Raw genomic sequence first — 14606 nt, forward strand, 5'->3', positions numbered from 1 at the left:
TCCTAACAAATCACTCCGATAAGTCAAGTTTCCATTAACTTCTGCAAAGCTTCCCTGTTACATTTTCACCTCTTATTATATATTGGAATAAGGAACTTTTATTAAAAAAAAACTTGTTAACAAACTGCAGAATTATTTTATCGCTACGTCAGGACTTGGGGGTTTTCTTTTGCTTTCTTCGTCTCTTCTCTAGGGTGGTAGAAAACTGGAACAGCCTCCAAGCAGAGGTGGTAGAGGGTAACACAGTGAGGGTGTTAAACATGCATGGGATAGACATACGGCGTCTGAGACAAAGTATGGAGTGATTTAGAGGGAGGGCAGGTTTTTGCTTTTGTCAATGAAGTCATCAGTATTAATACCCTGCTGCACCAGCTCTGGGGCAGTGCATTATATTTTTATAAGATTGAAATGTAATTTTTTTAAAAAAAAATACATGGAATGAAGAATGTAGGTAAATCATACAGAACGTTAACATATTGAGTGTTTATTTGATTTATGTTTGTTGAGAAAATCCTTAATATTTCTTATGAATCAAAAATGCCAGACAACCATTTTTTGCTAAAATACAACATATCCTGATAAAGGGGGGGAAAATGTACACACATAAACTACCTTTCAAAAGTTTGGGGTCACTTAGAAATGTCCTTGGTTTTTTGAAAGAAAAGCAAATTTTCCCCATTAAAATAACATGAAATGTATCAGAAATCCAGCGCAGACAGGGTTAATGTTGTAAATGACTATTGTAGCTGGAAATGATTTTTAATGGAATCTCTTCAAAGGCGTACAGAGGCCCTTTATCACTCCCATCACTCCTGTGTCCCAATGGCCCTTTATCACTCCCATCACTCCTGTGTTCCAATGGCCCTTTATTACTCCCATCACTCCTGTGTCCCAATGGCCCTTTATCACTCCCATCACTCCTGTGTTCCAATGGCCCTTTATCACTCCCATCACTCCTGTGTTCCAATGGCTCTTTATCACTCCCATCACTCCTGTGTTCCAATGGCCCTTTATCACTCCCATCACTCCTGTGCTCCAATGGCCCTTTATCACGCCCATCACTCCTGTGTTCCAATGGCCCTTTATCACTCCTGTGCTCCAATGGCCCTGCTTTATCACTCCCATCACTCCTGTGTTCTAATGGCCCTTTATCACTCCCATCACTCCTGTGTTCCAATGGCCCTTTATCACTCCCATCACTCCTGTGTTCCAATGGCCCTTTATCACTCCCATCACTCCTGTGTTCCAATGGCCCTTTATCACTCCCATCACTCCTGTGCTCCAATGGCCCTTTATCACGCCCATCACTCCTGTGTTCTAATGGCCCTTTATCACTCCCATCACTCCTGTGTTCCAATGGCCCTTTATCACTCCCATCATTCCTGTGCTCCAATGGCCCTTTATCACTCCCATCACTCCTGTACTCCAATGGCCCTTTATCACGCCCATCACTCCTGTGTTCCAATGGCCCTTTATCACTCCCATCACTCCTGTGTTCCAATGGCCCTTTATCACTCCCATCATTCCTGTGCTCCAATGGCCCTTTATCACTTCTGTGCTCCAATGGCCCTTTATCACTCCCATCACTCCTGTGTTGCAATGGCCCTTTATCACTCCCATCACTCCTGTGTTCCAATGGCCCTTTATCACGCCCATCACTCCTGTGTTCCAATGGCCCTTTATCACTCCCATCACTCCTGTGTTCCAATGGCCCTTTATCACTCCCATCACTCCTGTGTTCCAATGGCCCTTTATCCTAGAGGCTCTTCAACTTATATAGGTTTGTGTCACTCATACAAATTCCGAATTAGAAATAATATATTTTTTGCTACTTTTATACAATAGATGAAATATGAGTGAATATATGGATATAATGTTATGGCTGCTCTGTGACTGTAAACGTTTCTCACAATATGTTTTAGTATATCCATTAAGATATTAATATGATATATAATATATATAAGATATTTTTATGTACACAAACGTGTCTCGCGCAGGAATTTCAGCTTCACCACAATTGAGCGAGAATTTCCTGCAAAAAAAACCCCAGAAATTTCCCGCAAAATGATAATGGCCATCCCAACCTACACATTTATTATGTACAGTATTAATATAAGAGGCTTCGGAGATAATGGATCTCACACCTGATTTCCGAGAGGGCGGCTTTACTGAAATGACTGAAATCTGCGGAATTTATTGAAAGTGTGATGGATTTGCAAGAAAAAAACACTCAAAAAAATTAGAAAGCCAAGTACTTTATATTCAATATTCAATGGTTACAAAGCGATACAAAATGTTGTGTATAATATGGAGCCGTAAATCATATGAATGGCAACCGAGAAGACGCGGGGCATCGTGGACGTCCATTCCCTTAAAAATTTAAGTTATTTAAAGTATTTTTTTCTGACTCCAAGTGTCACAAAGTAGCGACGCGATCCTAAATCCTAAAATGTCACCAAAAGTGAAACATTTCATTGTCAATCAAAGCAGATCTGTAACTTTTCCCAAATCCTTTATGGCGCAGCCCAATAAATAAACCAGTAAAAGTGTAATTACATGAAAAAAATATATATTATTATATGTCCCATATGGAACACAGGAGTGATGGGAGTGATAAAGGGCCATTGGAACACAGGAGTGATGGGAGTGATAAAGGGCCATTGGAACACGGGAGTGATGGGAGTGATAAAGGGCCATTGGAGCACAGGCGTGATGGGAGTGATAAAGGGCCATTGGAACACAGGAGTGATGGGAGTGATAAAGGGCCATTGGGACACAGGAGTGATGGGAGTGATAAAGGGCCATTGGAACCCAGGAGTGATGGGAGTGATAAAGGGCCATTGGGACACAGGAGTGATGGGAGTGATAAAGGGCCATTGGAACACAGGAGTGATGGGAGTGATAAAGGGCCATTGGATCACAGGAGTGATGGGAGTGATAAAGGGCCATTGGAACACAGGAGTGATGGGAGTGATAAAGGGCCATTGGATCACAGGAGTGATGGGAGTGATAAAGGGCCTCTGAACGCCTATGAAGAGATTCCATTAAAAATCAGCCGTTTCCAGCTACAATAGTCATTTACAGCATTAACCCCGTCTGTGCTGGATTTCTGATCCATTTCATGTTATTTTATTGATAAAATGTGCTTTTCTTTCAAAAACAACAACATTTCTAAATGACCCCAAACTTTTAAACGGTCACGTATATATATACAGGAATTGGCTGGAATGTTGACCCCCATTTCTTCTGTCTGATTAAACACTTGGATGATGAACGGGGTAAAGATGAATGCCTTTTCTCCCTTTGCAGGTAAAACACACTGACGCCAGTAAACGGTGCTAAATTCTAATGCCCTCTCCCAGCGACTCTTTCTTTCTCACCCACTTTCTCTTTCAATCTCCTTCTTCTCCTTCTTTCTTTCTCCATCTCCTTTTCTCCCTTTCTTTCCCTCTCTCCCTCTCTAAAAATTCAAAACAAGGAAATGTTTCCAGAATATAATGTATCATCTGGAGAAGAGATGTTTCCCTGTAATGGATCTGAATTAAAGTGGCTGATTTAAAGGGTCCCAATCGTGAAAAAGTCCCATCACATCAAAGCCCGCCATAGCATCTGTGGAGGTTGCCATAGAAACACCATTGATCAACCAGTAAGTCATCCAAGAACTCGTGCAAAAATATTTCCCGATGATTGTGGTTTTTGACACCGGGGCTGTTATATCAGGAAGCTCTTCTGACCCCCTATATTTAAAAAAAAAAAACGTGGACGCCGACGACTGAAAATGTGTTCTCAGCACAGCCTTATGCCTTATGCCTCTCCCATGCTTGCTTAAAGGCCTTCACTGTATTAACATCTACCACTGCTGCTGGAAGGCTATTCCATGCATTCACTACCCTTTCAGTAAAGTAATATTTCCTGATTTTACCTTTGCCCCTCTAGCTTATGACTCTGTGGTTTTATTTCTCCTTTTAAATAAACTCTCTTCCTTTATCTTGTTGATTCCCTTTAAGTCTTTAAATGTTTCTATCATACCCCCCCCCCCGTCTGTCTCGTCTTTCTTTCAGGCTATATATACAGTATATATGTATATCGCACAGTATATATATATATATATATATATATATATATATATATATATATATATTATTAAGATAATTTAACCTGTCCTCGTAAATTTTATCCCATAATTCATGAACCATTTTAGTAGCCCTTCTCTGAACTCCCTCCAAGTGAGGTCTCAACAGTCCTCTGTACAATGACAATAACAATGCATTCACATAGTATCTCTTTTCAGGGCCTGAATCTATACAATATATGTAAGCGGCTTGTTATTTATTGGCGGCCCCGGAAGGGTTAATCTAGATCATTAGAGGCACATCCACAGCCCCCCATCTCCCTGAATACCATGAAAGTGCCAAAATTTAAATATATTGCACATTTTTCTCGGTGACGGGGAGTTAATCTGCATTTTATTTTTCTTGCCAAAGTTCGACTTCTTCTCTTTGAAGCTGCAGCTTTGACTGCATTAGACATTCGAGCAAAAAAAGTATTTCTTATCAACCCAGAACTGTGACGGGAAACGGTTAAAGAGGGAAAAAAAATCAAATAAATGCATAATATTCATTAAAATGGCCAGTTATAGCCAAGGACCAACAAACGCTTTATTCATTAGATGGGTTTATCGGTCCCGTCCCCTCCCCCAAATCCCTGTGCCCTTCTTTCCTACCTTATATTCCTTTACTGTATTAACCCTACCGTTTCTGCTGGGAGGCTGTTCTATGTACCTACCACCCTCTCTGTAAAATACAACTTTCTTATATTACATCTCTAATATCTCATCCTCCATCCATGGCCTTTTGTTCTATGGCCTCTGGGAGGCTATCGCCCCGGAACGTTGGGAGATCCGCATAATGATAAAGAACGGTGTCGCCCCTTTATGTTGATAATTTACCTTCTTAAACTGGCATAAAAGGTTTTTTTTATTTTTTTCTGGAAGAAATCAGCCTTTTTTCAGTGTTTCTATGTCATCGCGAGGCCTCAGCAGAATATTTCCTTGCCTCTTGTATTACAAACAGATACATCTGTGACCAGGAGGTCAAGAGTTCCTCTAATTTCACATGACTTTGGAACCTTTGCAATTAAATTCTGGAGCTGGAAACATCCTCGGCATGTTTGTGCTAACCAGATTAAGCTGTGCTCATGTCTAAACTCTGCAAAGCGCCGTTTCTTTTATTTTTTTATTATTTTTTTTATTATTTCTTGAGATTTTTACTATATATATACTCTATCAAACATTGATTTTTATTTGTTTATTTGTTTTCTTATTTATTTATTTCGAATGCTGCCGTTTCCCAGAACCTTTAATCTTCTGAAAGCTCGGCGCGGCTCCGTAGCTCAGCCTTACGACGAGTGGAATACGGGGGTTTTTGGCGATTTCTTGAAACGTCTTTGCCGGTACATTTATAGCTAAATACCTTAAATACCTTTTCCCGCCACCCATTTATCTCTCTGTTCTAAACCTGCTTTTTTGAGTCTGATACAATTAGATACATTCTGGTAAAACACTAAAATACTTTAAAACCTCAGCTGTAATATTTTGATGAACGCGACATGGCAGCGTTAATCGATCCAGCATAAAAATGCTGTAAAAGTTGCATTACCAGCTGCTGACGAGATGTGTTTTTCAGCAATAATTGTGTTCGTTTGGGAGGATACCAAAAGGATGCGTCTCACGGTCTCACGGAGCTTTTACGCTGGAGACATTTTTGTCCTAATCCTCAAATTCATTTTTTTTTGCAATAAAAATCTTATTTATTCAATAGAACCCCCCCCCCGATGTGTAAACCATAGGAGCAGCAACCATAACTTCTGTTCTCAGACTAAGGCTTCTACCTCATCCCATGAATGCTATAAACCTCCGTGATTAACCGCCTTCCCCCTACCCTGTGGTGCACGGTGGTCCGAGGGGCAACTGAATTAACCTGGGTGGGTTTAGTGCTCCAAGGGCTTTATATCTCCCCTCCACCCCATATAAATATTATACAAGTACTCGATGGCAAACTCAGATCCAAAGCCGAGCCTCCCCCTCGACCCCTCACCCCCGTTCCTGCTGGAATCAAATACATTTAAAGGCGTCATTGCCCTACGTGCTTGCTATAGTGAGAGAGTTTTTAGAAGTATTAAAAACTGAAGGGGAACGGAAGCCACCCCATGCTTCCCCACCTCCCTCCTTCCCTGTACTTTTACTAACTTTTACGAGGTTCAGGTGAGGACATGCAAGTCAACACACAAGGCATCAAATGACCTTGCGTGAAAATTGCTACATTTAAATACACATGTCCCCACGTGTATTAACAATCCATATTTTAGTTAACCCCTTAAGGACAATGGGCGGTCCCTAAACCCATTGTACGGGCTTTGTCATTAAGGGGTTAATATACAAGTTGATTTGTGTGTGCTAGCATGCAACACCCATTTACTCTACCACAGTACACGCACACACACACATTATTTCTCCTGCTTCTCCTCTCCCCCTCCTAGGAGCCAATAACCCTAGGCTCACACCTGACACTCCAACACCATACGCTGACACACCAACTCACCATAACATCATACGCTGATACCCACACACATACTAACACTAAATGCTTACACACATACACTCATGCTAACACCATTCACTTACAAACTCTAACACTAAACAGTAACATATACTCAAAGACACTAACTCCTTACAGTAACAAACACATACACACATGCTAGCACCATACACACAACGCTAACACTACATGCGGATATACACACTCATGCTAATGCCATACACTAACCTACACAAAACCATACGCACACACACGCTAACACCACGCTCATGACATTACAACCTACGTGGTGTTTCAGAAAACGTTGCATACATTTTGCCTGTTTTAATGGTCAGCAATGGTATGGCCAGTAAGAAGAAAGAATTGTGGCCAAAGGGTGGCGGATCTCTCAGCTCCAGTCAAAAATGTTTCATGGGGAGGCAGAGGTGCCTGAAAGAATATGATTTTTGGGGGTGACAAAATCTAGTTAACCATAGTGCCCACCTACATGGTCTCTAGCTTGACCCTTCTTCACCCGTTCCCACACCCTCCACCAGTCCTCTGTTCCTCAGATAGCTAAAAGCAGCCAACGTCTAACGAAAGGTTAAGATGCAATAATTGTAAAAAGCCGTGAATTTATCGACTGGCTTGTAATTAATATCTGTCTTGTGCCGTCTCTGACATTTGCATAAAACATAGCCTTTATTGCACAGAGTCCTCAAGGTCCTCGCGACTCGGTTCGTCTTAACAAACGCAGCTACTGTTTTCAGAATAATTTGCCGGAAAAATAAAACAAATGAATAAATTGTAACGAGATACTTCAGTTTTTTCCATTAGTTATCGCTAATTTTCTTTACTTGCTTTGCAGTTCAATTATTAAACTGCCAGCTCTAGAACGCCATGAACTGCGATACTCCAGTCTCAAGTGTCATAGCATTAAATATCTACAACAGCAAGCGACTGCATGTTACCCGGGGGCCGGGGGGGTCTTGGCTAACTTGGCTGATTCACATATTGAGAATATTCCCAAAAATCTGGTGTTTATTTTCTTATATTTTATTTTATCTTTTTTATTATAAGTGTCTATACATTATGTCCAGTTCAAACAAAACATGGTATGATATGAGATCACAAGTGGAAGTTGTGATGTCACATGACTCCCCACCCATATTACGTAGTAGACCTGTGCACGGCGAGCATAATCGGCTTGGACCAATTTTTTTTATTTGTCATCAGACAATAAATTTTATTTATTCCTTAATTTGGACAAAATTTGGAAAGATTTTTGGTTTCAAAACCAAATTCAGTGCCATATTTTCGATGGCCTCGCCACAGTATTCTGGAATCTCAATGAGTTCAATAAGACAAACGAGTGTCTTATCGTTTATCTTGATTGAAGTCTTAGTTCAAAAAACTTGGAATGGTTTGAGTGTCAGCATGCGCAGTGTGCATACTTGGTGCCTGAACAGATAAACGAATGAATGAATAGATAAAGAATATTCGGAGGTTTCTCGTTTGTTTTTGTTGGTTTTGTTGGGAGTCCTTTTTACAAATCCTTGTTATTATTATATAGTCCCATGCCATCAGCGGACATCTCCATCGCATTCAGGCCGTCGCATTTTACTCCAGCTGCCCCTTGTGGCTGCATGTGGAACAGCAAAATAAAAAATACGGTTAATAGTAACAATGTCCCATTGATCGGCTATAATTTGTCCTAAAATGTAATGAATTCATAGGAAACATTTTCTTTTGTCAAAGTAGCAACATGTATCATTTATATAATAGCCATACATGCTAGAAGAAAAGGAAATAAACGTCTGCGGGACACAATCTGTCCTACCTTCATTCTCCTTGTGATGGAGCTCCTCAAAATCCATAATTAGAATCAAAACTAATGAAATGCTTTAAGAATCCTCCTTGAACCCGACCGTACGGAACATCATAGCGTGATGTTATGCAAGCTAATTGTCTGTTATTCTAATGAGATGTTTCCCTGGCAAGGAATCTTTAGAATCTGCCCTTGCAACCAATCCATGGTCAATGATGAATTATTTTCTTTTACAATCTAGGGAGTAAGTAAGGACAAGAATCCTTAGCAAAACATTGGGGAAAAACATTTGTATGATTCTCACGCTGTTATCTGACCCCAATCTACTAACCCCCCCCGACTCCTTATCATACTGCCTGTGGGGAGCAATAGAACGGCTCAGTCTTAATCACCTAGCTGGACTCTCTGACTAATGGAAGTCTTTGGAGGAACGGACTTCATTAGCATTGCCATAAAGCATCAACTCTGTGTGGTGCTTGAGCTGGGAGTTGACAGCAATGGCGCCTCCAGGTCTGCGTATGTCCAGAATATTGAGATATTAAATGAATTTAGATTATTGTTGTATTTGGTACGTAAATCCCGTTACTTGTGATATTTTGGCTTGGAAGAAAATTCCAAGAAATGTATAAAAACAGGATAAATATCGCAACTCCCATCAACTGCCCTAGTCATAAATATAGTTTCTTCAGTTTCTTAACCCCTTAATGACAAAGCTCAAAATGCATTGTTTTCAATGGGTTTTGGGACCGCCCATTGTTCTTAAGGGGTTAAGGATTCACCATAAATTAAATACATATTTTTAGAAGTAAATTTGTATTCATGAAAGTATAATAGTAAGTTGTTGACCTCCTCTGTTCAAGATTTTGAAACGACCGGCACATACTGTACTGACGATATTGTTAAGTTAATAGCCGAAGCCATTCCCCTTGTTCCATTAAATCGTAGATCAAACTCTGATATATTTTTTGCTGGAAAAAAATAATCACTTAATTGAATACATCCTTGACTCTGTAATACCTTTTGACCCAATGGTTTTGAAGTAGAAAACGTAATTGTGCCAGAAGCCAGTTTCTCATAAAATACATTATCGGAGTGATTGAAAATGTTCATGTTCTTCTTTTTCAAGTCATTAATGTACAAAAATGTATACATTTTTTTTAACCCAGAGTTTGGTACATCAATGGAACAACTTCTCAGCAGAGGTGGTAGGGGGTAATACAGTGAGAGGATTAAACATGCGCGGGATAGACATACGGCTCCTGAATCTAAGACAAGACCAACGACTGATTAAGGTTTGAGTCTTTACAGCAGGAGAAACGGGGGCCGAATGGGGCCGATCTGCCGGCAGGTTTTAGTTTCCCAAAATAAAATTATTGTAACAGCATTAAAAAAAAGTTGAAAAAAGCGTGACATGTAGATAAAAGAATGGAAAATTTCAGTTGCACAAAAAATATATATATTGTTGTTCAGTTTTGCGAAATATTTTGCCCTTAAGCAAATAGTTGGGGTATTTGGGAACTTGGCCCTGGACTGTGGAAATAAACCGGGTCTTAATTTACTGATAATGGCAATGGTTATTAGATTATAAAAGAACGCTTTCAGAAAACCGCCAGGTTAAAGTGAAAACCAAGAAAAAGACCAAATGATTAAAAACAAATATCTTGTTTTCTTTGCCCCTGCGGTGCAACAACATTTTAGAGTGTTTTGGTTCCATGGAAAATAAATGGGGATGGGTAACTGTAGACCCTAATCGTGTGATATATTTACTGCTATGAAATGTAAGCATGAAATGGAGCGGAATATAAAACACATGGATTTTATGAATCGATACAATATAAAAACAAATAAAAGGAACGTAGGTATGTAGAAAACAGAGGGGTGAAGAGTGGGTTGGGTGGTTCCTCTATAAGGCAAAATTAAACATTTTTGCCTATTTCAGAAGGGACATAAATGGGTTCTTTTCACTAAAAAATGAGTTTAAACAAGTGGACAAACTTGTGGAAATTCACTAAAACTAGCTTAAATTGACACTCCCAAATAATCACTCTCAACTTGTACTTAGTTGTGGATTCATTGCCCTACAACTTGCTTGCGCGTTGTATTCTACAAAATCTCCTTGTTTTGCCCCAAAACAGTGAGGCAAAGGATATATAAATAAACTTGGAGGTGGTACATTCCTCAGTTAATTGTATTTGGAATATGTATTGTGTGTGGGGTGTTTTAACAACGCATTTAGTGAGTTTCAGGCGATGATATGCAGGTTTTCAGTTACCTTGCTTGCCCTCGCCAGTTATTTGCAAAATGTAATCTTGTAGGCTAACGACTTTAATTTTTTATTTTTTTTTAGCAAATAGACGCAAAAATGATTTTTTTTTTATGCAGTGTTCCTATTGGCTACCGATAAATTCCCTCCTCCGGTAACCTCTACCGGTTTTGTCAGTAAAGTAACTCTCAATTACATTGCATCTATAAGCTCAACTTTTAGAGCAGTCCCAAAATGTTACAAAAGTTGAGCCGTATCATAGTCAGCAAGGATGAGGATTATTATTAAACCAGAGGGTTTTCTTCTATCGAGTCTTTAGTATCCCTTTAAGCGAGTGCACGTTCCCAGCGAAGGTTATAAGAGGTATTCTCTTCTTAGTCATTAGAAAAATAAATGTTAGCGATGTTTGCGCAAAGTAATAAGTAGTGCACACACAGATAACAATAACCCGACATTATTTCCTTGTGCTATAGCTTTCCGAACCGCAACAACAATATTAATATCCTTCTTCTCAGTTATTCTTTCACACGCGGAATATACGAGGCTCGTTAGGTCTCTCTCGTTTCACGTTCCATTTTATAGACGTTATCTAACAATAAAGGACCCGGGGTCATGTGACTTTTTTGACATCCAGTGCCATGGGTTTAATCGAGCGACCCAACGCGTGTCATCGTAAAATCTACAACGCAGGTTGAAAATGTAACGAAACGTTAGTAACAGCGAGTCTAAGGAAGTGCAGTCTGGGGATTAAGCGGCTCATAAAAGATCAAGCAAACAAGTTAACCAAATAGCAATAAAAAAAACAGCAGAGCTTTCACAACAGCTTCTTCTGATATATTGGTTCTCATTAACTAAGTGGTGCGAACATCGTACGATCTGGGCAAGTTACTTCAACTCAAACAGCAGTGAGAGCTTTAAAAAAAGTAGAAAGAGCTGCTTTTCCTGCTTCGGTCATCTCGTGTTCTTTTTTTATTCTGGTAATTCCTGTTTAGGAGATAAAGCCTCTTCTGTGCTGCTACTCCCAACATCGTGGAGAGATGGAGATCTTCAATATCTCCTCAACCTTCGGGATCTCCAGGACACTGACGTCTCCATGTCACCCCAGCTACAATTAAATTACCCTCACCCAAGCAGTTCTTCACCTTCTATCTCATTCCTTTACAACCAAGAAACCCAGAACCTGCAGGCAGATCGGCCCTATCCGGCCCCACCTGGTCTGCCCCTTTCTCCTGCTGTAAAGACTCAATCCTTAATCATAACCGCCGTCAATCTGATGGCCCATACATATTTCACCTTATGTCCAAATATAATATAATGCTCCGATATACCTAATTCACTATTGCATTATTGTAACAATAACAATAAAAATAGTAATTATAATAATGATGTCATTGGATGTGCCCGCTGACATCATGGGGGAAAAGACCCCACTCCCGCGATCCAGAGGATTCTGGTGTTGACCTGGAGAACTGGAGAATTGGTCAAACCCAGAGAGTTCCCCGGCATATATATATATATATATCAGGTGACAATCAATGATCACATATAACAATGGTTTTGGGTTAGAATCCACTGAAATTATATAGGATAAAGCCAGAAGAATTCAAAAGCCATCAAAAAAACGAGGCTCAAAACGAGTCAGAACGGCTGCAATCATTATTTAAACAAGAGAACAAAACGTCCGGGGATATAAAATACTCAGATATCCATAAAGTAATGATCCTAATAAAACAAAGTATCAATATTGAGATTAAATTTCAGAGTTTTGAAGACATCCTTATTTTAAAACTAATGACCCAAAGGAAGAATTTTATTATTTGTATCCTTATTTTAACCCCTTAAGGACAATAGGCGGTCCCTAAACCCATTGAAAACAATGCATTTTGAGCCCGTACATGTACGGGCTTTGTCATTAAGGGGTTAAAACTAATGACCCAAAGGAAGAATTTTATTATTTTTATTTTATTCTATTTTGTATTTATTATTTTTTTCCCTTTTATTCCTGTTTTATTATTGTTTATTTTATTTGACTTTATTCTTATATTTTTTTCTAAAAAGATCTACTTCTATAAATGTGATTCTTAATGTGAAATAGTTAAAAAGTGAATAAAAAAAATATATATCAGATTCGCAAACTGAATTTTGCGCGCCGTCTTCACAAATTATTTTTTTTAAAGAGACAGCAATGTTTCGACTTCAGATTATATGGAAAAAAATCAATTTTAATAAATTTCAAAATCTATATGTAAAGTTTTGGAAAAAATCATAGCTGGTAAAATTGGTAATTGATAATATCGTTGAATATGCAACATCATTTGGGTACAATTTGGTAGTAAATAAGTAATCTTGGGAAATTCTTATTTTTATTGTTTTTTTTTTTTCCTTGCCTAGAGATCTAGGTAACATAATAACACAAATCTCTTCTTAATAAAATGCTAATCCCCCCCCCAATCCTTAATTTCATCATAATCCTGTGCTGCCTCGTCTAAAAATCTTCAACAAAGCAAAATAACTGTAATTTTACTTTGGTCTGTATCGAGACGTCGATAACATATAAGGGCTTTATAGAATAACTAATAATATTCCTTTTTCATCATGTTTATAAATCTTATTTGATCGGTTGTATCTAATAAAGTTCACTTGATATTGGAAATAAACCTCTGCATTTTGGAAAATGTCGCAGGACTACGAAAAGGTCAGATTCTCCTTATACCTGCAATAGAATAACAATGAAAATTGGCTGGAATATTGAAAATATATATTATATATATTTATATATATTTATATTATATATATTTTTTTATAAATATAGAAAATGTTGTTAGCTTTTTTTTCAATAAAATCATAATTAAGGGACCTTTTATTTAGGATGTTAGACTAATTCTTCTGCTGAACGGTTTAGGCGTATTTTACTTACAGGTTTTGTATAAAAGAAAATTCTGGTGTGCAAAATTTATTTTATCACCATAGCAACCAATGAAATGGCCCAATCAGAAGAGATAGGCTTGGTGTCAGGCACGGAGACCACCACCCACCTCGCACCGCGAGCCGCCCACCCCGGGCCGCTGGTCTCTTCGTGGTGCGGCCGTACTTCCGCGGGGTAGGCCGCATCCCCGTCCTCGAGTTCGACCCGCGCCGCACACACGTTGTTTACAGTGGGGAAAAAATTGTTGAATCAGCAGAGGTCTTTGATTGGTTACCATGGTGATCAGATCCCCCAAATTACATTTTCTGTCTATCCTCTACTGGGTCTGTGTAAGCCGAGGATCATTTGAAGTGATCGGTATTTAGATGGATTTGTTATATGTGTAATCGTGTGTTGGGGCCCCAAAAATAGGGCTTTTATTCTAAATACACTTGGAAAATGACACCGAAGATCGGTAGATGATGGTCCGTTATGGTTCGCATTATGGTTGCTCATACTCCATTCCACGTGGAAACCCCGTACGTTCTGTTGACACCCAAAGGACTGTGTTTTATTCGGTCTTTCATTTAACATAGTCCTCCCTGAACCTAAGTTTCCGAATATTTAGTACTTTCATATGAAAAATCTGGAGGAGCCTAATAGACCAAATTATGGACTCTTTCTTGGGGGTTCCTATGAAATTTTGGTACCTTGCCATACCTGAGAACTTTCCAAATGAGGTGACCCCGGATGGCTCTATGGAAACGTTGACTCGTCATTATTTAAGTATATGCTTAATTGAGTCACCTGCATTCAAGCAGGGATATCGACCACAACAAGCTGGGAGCAAAAGTGCAAACTGGCAGTCTTATATATGATCACAACATCGTAGAATATGATGGAGTCAGTTCAAGACCCTTAGAATCTGCCCCTTCACCCAGAGACTGGGGTAAATACCCTGGGACTCGGGTCAAACCCTAAGAGATTCCAGGAATATATATTATAGTAAGCTCGTTTGGGCCGGGCCCTCCTCAC

This window comes from Spea bombifrons, chromosome 11 (genome assembly GCF_027358695.1).
Source record: "Spea bombifrons isolate aSpeBom1 chromosome 11, aSpeBom1.2.pri, whole genome shotgun sequence".
Taxonomy (NCBI): Eukaryota; Metazoa; Chordata; class Amphibia; order Anura; family Pelobatidae; genus Spea; species Spea bombifrons.